Below are 9,910 nucleotides of genomic sequence, written 5' to 3'. Positions count from 1 at the left end.
GCTGCCAGCGCAAAGCTTCCAACAACTTTCTCACTGGAAATGTGGTGCTTCCAAGTGTCTGAAGACAAAAAGCATAGTGAGCACTGGTGTGGCAGGTAGGGTGCTGCAGTATCTGGGTTCGGCTCCTACGAGCACAGCACAGTTGTGTTAGTGAAAATATGTCCTTTTTTCTCTGTATGTGCTTTGAAGTGAAAGATGCTGTATGGTGCTTCCCATCTGGTGCTTCATTTCAGCTGCAGTTAGTGGGTTTATGTGGTGGTTTGACCTTGACTGGACACCAGGTGCCCACCAAAGACACTCTATCACTTTTCTCCTCAGCTGGGCAGGGGAGAGAAAATATAATGCAAGGATCCTGGGTCAAGATATCACTCACAACTTACCATCACAGGCAAAACAAATTCAATTTTGGGAAAATTAATTTATTACCAATTAAATCAGAGTAAGATAATAAGAAATAAAATTGAATCTTATTAACACCTTCCCTCCACCCCTCCCTTCTTCCTGAGCTTAACTTCACTCACAATTTTCTCTGCCTCCTCCCCATCAAGAGGCACTGGGGGATGGGGATGTTTAGTCCATCACACATTGTCTCTGCCACTCCTTCCTCCTTGGAGGGAGGACTGCTCACACTCTTCCCCTGCTCCAGTGTGTGGTCCCTCCTACAGGAGACAGTCCTCCATCAACCTCCCTTGCATGAGTCTTTCCCACGGGCTGCAGTTCTTCATGAACTGCTCCAGCATGGGTCCTTTCCATGTGGTGCAGTCCTTCAGGAGCAGCCTGATCCAGCGTGGGTCCACCACAGGGCCACAGGTCCTGCCAGGACCCTCCAGCGTGGGCTTCCCATGGGGTCACAGCCTCCTTTGGGTATCCCCCTGCTCTGCCATGGGGTCCTCCCCGGGCTGCAGGTGGGTCTCTGCTCCCCTGTGACCCTCCATGGCTTCAGGTGCACAGCCGGCCCTCTCACCATGGTCTGCACTGTGGGCTGCTGGGGAATCTCTGCTCTGGTGCCCGGAGCACCTCCTCCCACTCGTCCACTGACCTGGGGCTCTTCAGGGCTGTTTCTCTCACATATTCTCACTCCTCTATTCCAGCTGATGCTGTGCAGACATTCTTTTTTTTTCCACTTCTTAAGTATCTTATGACAGGGGTGCTACTGTTGTGGCTGATTGGCTTAGTCTTAGCTCATCTTCTGGCAGAAGCCACCCCTGTAGTCCTTCTGCTACCAAAACCTTACCACAAAACCCCAATGCATATTGGCTGTGTTTCTCATATGACACAGCCCTAGCTGTGGGAAAGGAAGGTTTCTCATTTGTATTTACAGGCAAGACATTAAGTGTACATATATATTTGAATATACATATATATTTTAGTTTCTTATAGTGTTTTTGTGGAATTTTAAATAAAGTATCATGCCTTATGCATGTGATACAGTGTCCTTTTACATTATACCCCCCTTTTGTCATCTCACGCACAGTAGGGTTTGTGTTCTGAACTGTGTGTAAAATTTACAGACAGGGAGAATATGGTGAGTTTTTCCACACGTATGTGGAAGATCAGTTCTGTGAGAAGGTGGAGGTCCGTTTTTATGGACACACATTTCTCATGGCAGACACATCCAGAGAGCTTCTTTGAGACTGGGAAAGCTTTGAACCACCCACCATCTCATCTATATGATTTCTGGAGCTGCTTTTCTGTTCATTTATTTGAAAAAAAAAAAAAAAACCCACACAAACAAACCAAACCAAACCAACCACACAAACAAACAAAAAAAAACCCACAAATTTTAATTTTGTCTTGTCATGTGGAGGACTATTTTTCTGGAAGCCCACCAGATGAGACTGCTCTTGTGCTGCAGGTGATTTAGTATGTCTTTCTGTCTCTTATCATTGACAGTTTTGAATAAATGAGCCACAACTTTGGCCTATTTCTGATGGATTTTTACATTATTTAAATACTAAAGGCATGTAAAAACATCTTCATTTATGAGTCCACATTTGAATGCAAACTAAACATATGGTTTCTTTCAGATCATATACGTAATATCACATCCCTCATTGAATTGTTTTTTTTTCACTGACCCTTTTCTATCGTCTAGTATTCTGACTATATGCCCTGATATTTATTTTTAATGAGATGCACTTCTGTTCTTCCACTGCTTACTAACACTTTAATTTGAGAAGCAGTTTTCACTAGCCCTGCAAATATCCAATGTTCTTTGCAAAGTCAAGTCCATTTCCTGCAATAACCTTGCTTTGACCTGTTATCAGTTATATCACAAATTATTCAGTCTCTAATTGGTTCATCTTTTAACTACAAATTCACATGACTTAGCTTTATTACATAGCTCCGTGACAAGCCTGTGTGGATCAAAGTAGTCTCACATTTTTAAGGAACTTTCTGTAGTGGCTCACAACTCCCTTTGTTCTACTGCTTGAATATATTCTTATCATTATTAATATTAGTTTCTTAGACATACTGCTGTCATTCCTAAAGCTCTCAGTTGTATTTTAGGACCTGTCATGTGGAACACGATTCATCATCTGACAAGTTTTTAGCACAGAGAACATGAGGTACAGCGGTATGGAGGATTTTGCCCTCACCAGTTACACTGTTTTCTCGGGAAATCTGAAGATGCTGTAGCTTCTTACTCCTTTTAGCCATCTCCTAACCAAACAAAGAGATTAAGTTCTTTTGGTATCTACCAAAAATACAGTTTAATTCTTTAAAAGTAACTAGCATGCAATGTGCTTATGGGTGGTAAATGGCTAGCTGCTGTCTCTCTGACCCCTTACACTTTTAACATAAGACAAGGTCTCAGCACCTGTTTTTATTAAGAAATGAGCACCTAAACCAGAAGAAAAACCCTGCAGAGGACGACTTTCAAGACAGTTCATAATCCAGGCCAGTACTCAAACATGACCATTTGCAGTAAATGTGCATTGGGGCTGGACTGCTACAAGGGACTTGCCTCTCTCCCAGTCTCCATGGAGAATATTTTTTTTTAATTAAAATCAGTAAAACGAGGGTTTTAAATCTTCTTCCGTGTGGAACATTATATTATCTGACCTGCTAATGATTTGCGTGTTGGTAAGATTCCTACCCTTTATTCAGATGCATGGCCAGGTCTAGCGGCTGCTCAGGATGCATCACAAAAAGGGAGAAAGAGTCTTTTCCTTACTGCAGCCACCACCTAAAACAATGCGTGAAGGAGAAAAGCTATTCAGTCAGCCCAAGCATCCTTTCATATTGCTTAGGGCTTGTTGTGCTGCACTCTCATCTCTCCATTAATTAATGGTGAAAATACATATACCTAGGAAAACAGCAAACGTAAGCAGGGAATTAATTTATTTTTCATAAATAGGGAATGCCTCATCAGTAGAAAAGCAAAGGCTTGAAGTGTCTCTTCATGTTCCAATTTTTGTTCTGAAGCTGCCTGTTTGGTTGCTTTCTCATCTCTTCTATTTAAACCAAACAACAATCAATTTATTATGACATAAAAAAAAATATTGTGGCTGAGGGAGAAAGTACTTTTGAGAGAGATTCAAGTTCAGCAGCTGGAAATGAGGGGGAAAAAATTGGGACTACACCAGTCTAATTGATTTTGTTTTAGAACAAAATTAACTGAAGCCAAAGAGCGGTAAAATGCACTCACCTTTATTGTAAGCATTTGAAGCTGTGCTAAATGGAAAGGGGAAAAAAAATCTACTCTTTGCTCATGGCACAGGGTATTTATTAGAAAATAAAAATAATTAGTTGTAGAAACAACAATTGAATTGTGCAAAGTGTTTTGCCCGGATTCCAGGAATGATGGCTTTAATGAGGCCCTACACTTTACAAATGCTAAAGCAGCTCTTAAGTGGGGTTTAATAGGATATTTTCACTTTCTTTCACTCTTTGTTCTCAAACACATAGGTACTCCAGAGTGCACACATTTAATTTAAGCAAGTTTTACGCAAATTTGTGTCCTGTACCTGATGAATATGCTAGTAAACATATACAACTCCCTATCAGATACTCACACAAGAAATCAGTGGCTTTCAAATCAAATCAGAGGCCTATTTGCTTCTTGTGCTCAGCATTACAAAAAAGGATTTTAATTAGCTGAGAGACACTGTTCCCATTGCCCATGAAATGCAACTGGAATCCTAATTTCTCAACCACACCTAAGAGTAATTATCTTCTGGGAAACAATGTTTAACAAGTCTCTGTTGAGTGGAGTTAGGAATATGACCTGACACTGTACAGTAACTGTCTGATAGGCTTTGTGCTTCGGGTAGTGAAGATAATGGTTTGATTTCAAAGGTGCGTCTTTGAGAAGGAGGGAGCAAATACAACTGTGCCGGTGTGTCGTCTCTTTTGGAGATGCACTGAATCATTAGGAATTGTTTGGAGTTCTAGTTTTGCTCTGCTCTGCTTTTCTTGAAGAAAAGTATGGCAAACTTGAGGCACAGATGGAACATCACCTCAACAGGTATCAAAAAAGTGAAATCAGCCATTAGAAGTGCTGTCATAACCCTGCTAGTACCAGACTAATGGGTCCTAATGCTTCAAGACTTCTTGATCTTGTATAGGTAAGCAAAAATTCACAAAGAACACCTCTGTTACATTTTGATCTCCCAATTACATTTTTATCTGCTTAGAAACATAATGAAAACAATTTTTTTATTACCTGCAAAGAGAGTTGGGAGGAGGGATGTTGGTGTTAGGCTTTCTTTCATTTGTTTCTTCTTTGCTTTGCAATTTTATTGGTTGGTTTTGGTCTTTCTAGAACAAGACATGAGTATAAAATGACAGGAAAATAATGTAGTGGGCTAATATCTTCTCAACTTCTGGAACAATTTGCCATGAGCTGAAATCCAGGGGGATGTTCACACTGTTTTTAAACATTTTCTCCAGAAATGCATGTGGATGTGCATATGTGTTTGAAGTAGCTTGGGGGTTTTTGTGATAAATTTTTAGATGCCTTATTTTTCCAGCACCATTATTGTCTTTTACTGTTTGGGTAATGGAAGGAATTCTTTCTTCCAGCTGTCTTCTACTGCCTTGTTTTAATAATTGATATCTGTCTTAAACTCTTCCTAACTTTGCTAGAATATTTCTGCTTGTCAGCACATGAGCACACAAAGCCAGCAGAACAGAGGGTACACGATTTACAGTTTTAAAATTTCTCCATGTTAAAACTGCAGGCATGGGCTGAAATCTCCTGTGTGTTGAATGGAGAACTCCAAAGAGTCTGGGAAGTTCCCAGCCTTCTAGCAGGGAATTGTTAGCCTTCTGTGTTGCTACTGACCCCACATCTGATAAAGAAGCTTGGTGGCCCCTTCCAAACCATTTGAAGTATCATTTCAGTTTCCAGTGGCGCAATTGCCCACTCTATAAGAAACAATTATCACACTGCATAGCAATATAAAGAGACTGAATGGGCATAGAGATGGGGTGACTGAACAGAATGCAGCCTTCCTCAGTTCAGAGCTGAGGTCAGTTAAGGGTACTTATGTGACTGCAGTCTGCTCTGCTTGAATACAAATAGGAATTTGATCATGAAGGATCTAAAAATTTTGAATTCAAGAAACTTTCAGACTGGTAATGGCAAGGCAGCTAACGTGGGGAATAGATGCTTGAACTACCCATTCTGATGCTCACTAGAATATTTTTCATTGCTTAATATACGGTCTGCAGTTTCAAAAGGATGGATTTGACAATGCTAGAAACTCTTAAATCAGCCTTAAAACAGGAATCAATTTGCACTCACCTGAGCACATCTGGTAACCTCATCCTGGGTCTTCGGCAGCACATCACATAGTGGGGAGATGCTCTGAACTTTATGGATCTTGTAGTAATTCTCACGGTGAAATCAACACTTAACAACAGCAGAAGGAAAATCTTCCAACCTTGGGGTGTCCAGCATGTAATCTATTGCAGGCCAAACAGGAAAGAAAGATTTAATAATAAGTAAATAAAAATCAGTTCTCTCTCCCTTTAGTCTCCTTATTATCTTTGACTTTGACTGATCGTACAAAAGTGGTGTACAAACATCTCAACCACAACTTGTTATGGAAAGCATTATATAAGTGATGTATCTGAATAATAGATGAAACAAGCATATAAACATCTAGACAGAGTGCTACATTCACTTAACTTTGCCTGTCAGGAAAACCTGTACAAAATCTGTAAAGATAGCTGTTTAGCCCCTAAAAGGGATCTGAACCAAAAGGGAAAGTACATTCTCTTATTTTAGAGTCAATCCACAAAACAGCTACCGTTGTTCATACTTCAATATGCTGCCTAATGAAAAGTCTTCTGGGTCCTTGTACAGATTTGTAAGTGTGTCACTGATAGCAATGATTCCATAGAAAAATAAAAATAACAAATGCTTCACAATTGAATATCCAGCCAAAAAAGCATGTATGTGTGTTGCGAGAGTAAATAAACTTTGTTAGAATTAGTGTTGCTATTCTAAAGGAGAAGAGAGATTAAAAGCCTTGTTTCCATTGAGGGGAAAAATCATTGTATTTCTTACATTGTCCATCTGATCTAAATCCAGACCAACCAATGAAATGTCAGTCAAGACAACATATGTCTCATCCACTTTTTACCTAGAATCAGAGAAGGGGGAAAACATGTAATTGGTTCCCTAACAGAATCACACTGTTAGATTGATTATTGAGGCCATGAATGAAATCTGAATGCTCCATTACTCAAAGCTAAAGAAATATTTGTTGTTCCGCAACCATCATTTATGATAAAACTAGGTTAAGAACTGAGACTTGAGTTTAAATGTATGCCAAACTGTGTCAGAAATATGTACAGTTTGAATACAGGTGTATTTTTAACGTCAGGCGGTGACTGGAAGACAGCATGGCAAATGATTGAGGAACCAACAAGATAAACAGCTGCCAAAACATGTTGCCTATTATGACATCAATATTCCAATGTAGTAATAAAATTTGGAATTAAAATTATGTTTGCTTTCATTGGAGACCTGGAATAACAATGAGAAGACTGTAATACCATACTGTCTGTCTCTCTGGAGTAGCATGCACAGTATTTGGTATACATAGGCAAAAATAGAAGAAATGTTAGGTCCACCCAAATACTCTAAAACTATCACATATATCATATAGATCATATTTATAAATGAGAGGAAGAAGGCTAAAAGAAGATTCCTTATGTAGGGAATAAATTAATAACTTAGTAATTGTCCTTTGGAAGAGAAAGACATAATTTTATACATAAGGATTTATACATATATAAAGCTTTTATTTGTTGTCTCACTAAACCACTAAAATTTTGAGCACATAAAGCATATTCCACTTTCTATCTGCTAATGTACCAAGGTTTGTGATGAGCGTACTATATATGTTTTATGATATGGATTAGGGTCCAGATGAAAACTTTGATATTTGCATTTTTATCCTGCATTGACCTTTTGGCTTCAGTTCTTAATTAAGCAAGGCATGGTAAAGAAAGAGATTATTATGAGGTGGCTGGGTCCCCAGGGTGTTATGAGGTACCAGACACAGTTAAGCTATCTCAAGACAACCATGTTCTCTAGAGTTACTTTATTGCTATTATAAAAAATCTTTATTATGGGGAAAAATATGTATTTTTATGCTAGAAGAAGATGAAGATGACAGTTTAGGATTTTGAACTGTAGTTCCAGCTGAGCTTTGTGCCCACAGAGACTGTAAAACATCTAAGACTGGGCGGCCTTTGATTGGCTCCTATGGATCCTAGAGGGGTAGATTAATCTTTGTAAAATTCATAGTTGGAACATTGTACCATTAACTGGCACTTTCCAGTTATCAAGATACTTTATGAAACTGAAAAAGTCCTATTACACTTGCTAAAAAGGCAACTTTGGGGGTGTGGCTCTCATGAAACCATTTAATCTCTGGAGTATTCGTTACTTTCCACTCTGCCCCGTGCTTGATAAAGCCCCAGGACGTGGATCTTTATCTGATAACCTCTATCAGTTTAATTTTTTCTGTTAATTATACCCTATCCAAGGACCCCATCATATAGCATGCTGAGCTTCCTCAATTTTCTCTCTTTTTCTGTTGGAATTGAGAGCGTATTTAAGCTCTTGTGGGACAAAGCTCCTCATTTTTAAATCATACCTGTTTTTCAAGCCTGATGTCTTCTTTTTAACCTCTGTGATAAATACGTGATACACCATTGGATTTGGTATCTTCTTGGCATCTGAGGGGGGTGAATATACAATGTTCCTGTTAGTTTTAAGCTTTCTGGAGTATTCCTCACATTGAAGCTTTTGTGTATCTACCCTCTGCACCGCTGCTAACAACCAGTGGGTATCAGAAAACATACATATTTACAGAGCTTAAAAGGTAGTCCTACTTTGGAGAGCTATTTTAGGAACACAGTGATTACTGTAAGGGACTTAGGTTCATGAAGTGCTCCTTGTAGTAAAACAGTATGAACGTCCCATGGACCAAAAAAAAGATGCAGAACAGACATATGTCTTTGAGACTAGATATGGCCTGCTTGACAACACATTGATTTATGCCCACCACTGTTCTGAGTCTGGCTTAGAAATATTTGATTTACAGTGGATAGATTGCCTCCTGTTAAATAAAGTCCTGGGTCATTGTTCATAAACCTGAACTGCATATAGCGATCTCGAAGCATTGTTAAAATACTGCAGTGGAGTTTGTAGTGCCTTATTAAGCTCTGTGGTTCAAAGATTAACAGTTAAAAGGGTAAAAACGTTTGTGCAAACATCTAACAAGCTTCTTAGGCCAATGACAATTAGCCCTGTGAAGTACTCAAGAGCTGTCTGTCAAGAAGCTCAAACAAAGGTGACATGACTTGTGTCGGTTGCCCCTATCCCAGTGCCCAGTGGAATAATGGATTAGTCCTCAGAGACAGCGTTTGGCCATCCCCCAGAATAACAACTCTGCTTGCCAAGGTCAGCCATCATAACTAATAGACAGGAAGGGTCCTGAGGAAGAACAAACCATCGATAAATGAAATCTGTGAAAAAACATAGCACCCTAATTTTTCAGGCAATCCAGGATGGTGGTGACACCCTCCAGGTGAGCCCCAGTGTTGGGAGAGGTGACGGCGTTGCGGTAGGTGGCACTGTTCCCCTCCTCCAGTTTACGACAGCCCCACTGCTCACCGGCAAGTGCCATCTTTGGCATGAGACATAAAACTGAGGCCTTGACCAGTTGCAGTTATTAAAGGTCCCATTGCACTTTCCACAAGATTAACTGTGTTAACCTCAGTGTCCTGGCTGATTGCATTCTGTCTTCCTAAATTCCCTCTGTAGTTTCAACTGGACAAGTTAATCTGCACTTCCTGTTTTAGGCAGCCATGAAACTGTTGCTGTGTTCGGACACACAGCTCTGCCCTTCATCCCAGGGCAGCCCTCCTCCAGCAATGGCCGGTACAGAGGGACCAAAGTGTGTATGGCCACACTGGTGGGTGGTGGAGGAATACAGCCCAGTTGTACCCTGCATTTCCAACCAAATGACGTGACATGAGAGGCAATGCACTCTTCAACATAGACCGATGGTTGCAACACCAGCAAACAGTACTAGTGGTTATTTGTTGGGTTGTCCTGCTGAGCCACATAACTCCATCTGTTCAAGGCACAATGCCTTGTTGACCATCCCCTGGAGTAGGTGGTTGTGGCTGCCCATCCCACTGCAGACCTCCCCCCTGGCCAAAACCAGTCCTAGGTTTTTAAGCTATGGACTGGAGAGGCAGGGCAAGACCATGCAGTGATTTTGGCATGGTTCTAGATAAAACCCATTGGGACCTAATTCTGATATTCCCTTCTCATGCAGGTGGCCCTTTCTTTGCAGCCAGGTGACCCACTGTGTGAATCAGCATAGCTCATGCATGGCTTCCACTTTTCTCACAATTTTGAGGTTTGATATCTTGA

The sequence above is a fragment of the Eurypyga helias genome, unplaced genomic scaffold (assembly GCF_000690775.1).
Source record: "Eurypyga helias isolate BGI_N326 unplaced genomic scaffold, ASM69077v1 scaffold7597, whole genome shotgun sequence".
NCBI classification, from domain to species: Eukaryota; Metazoa; Chordata; class Aves; order Eurypygiformes; family Eurypygidae; genus Eurypyga; species Eurypyga helias.
This window is presented reverse-complemented; position numbering follows the sequence as displayed.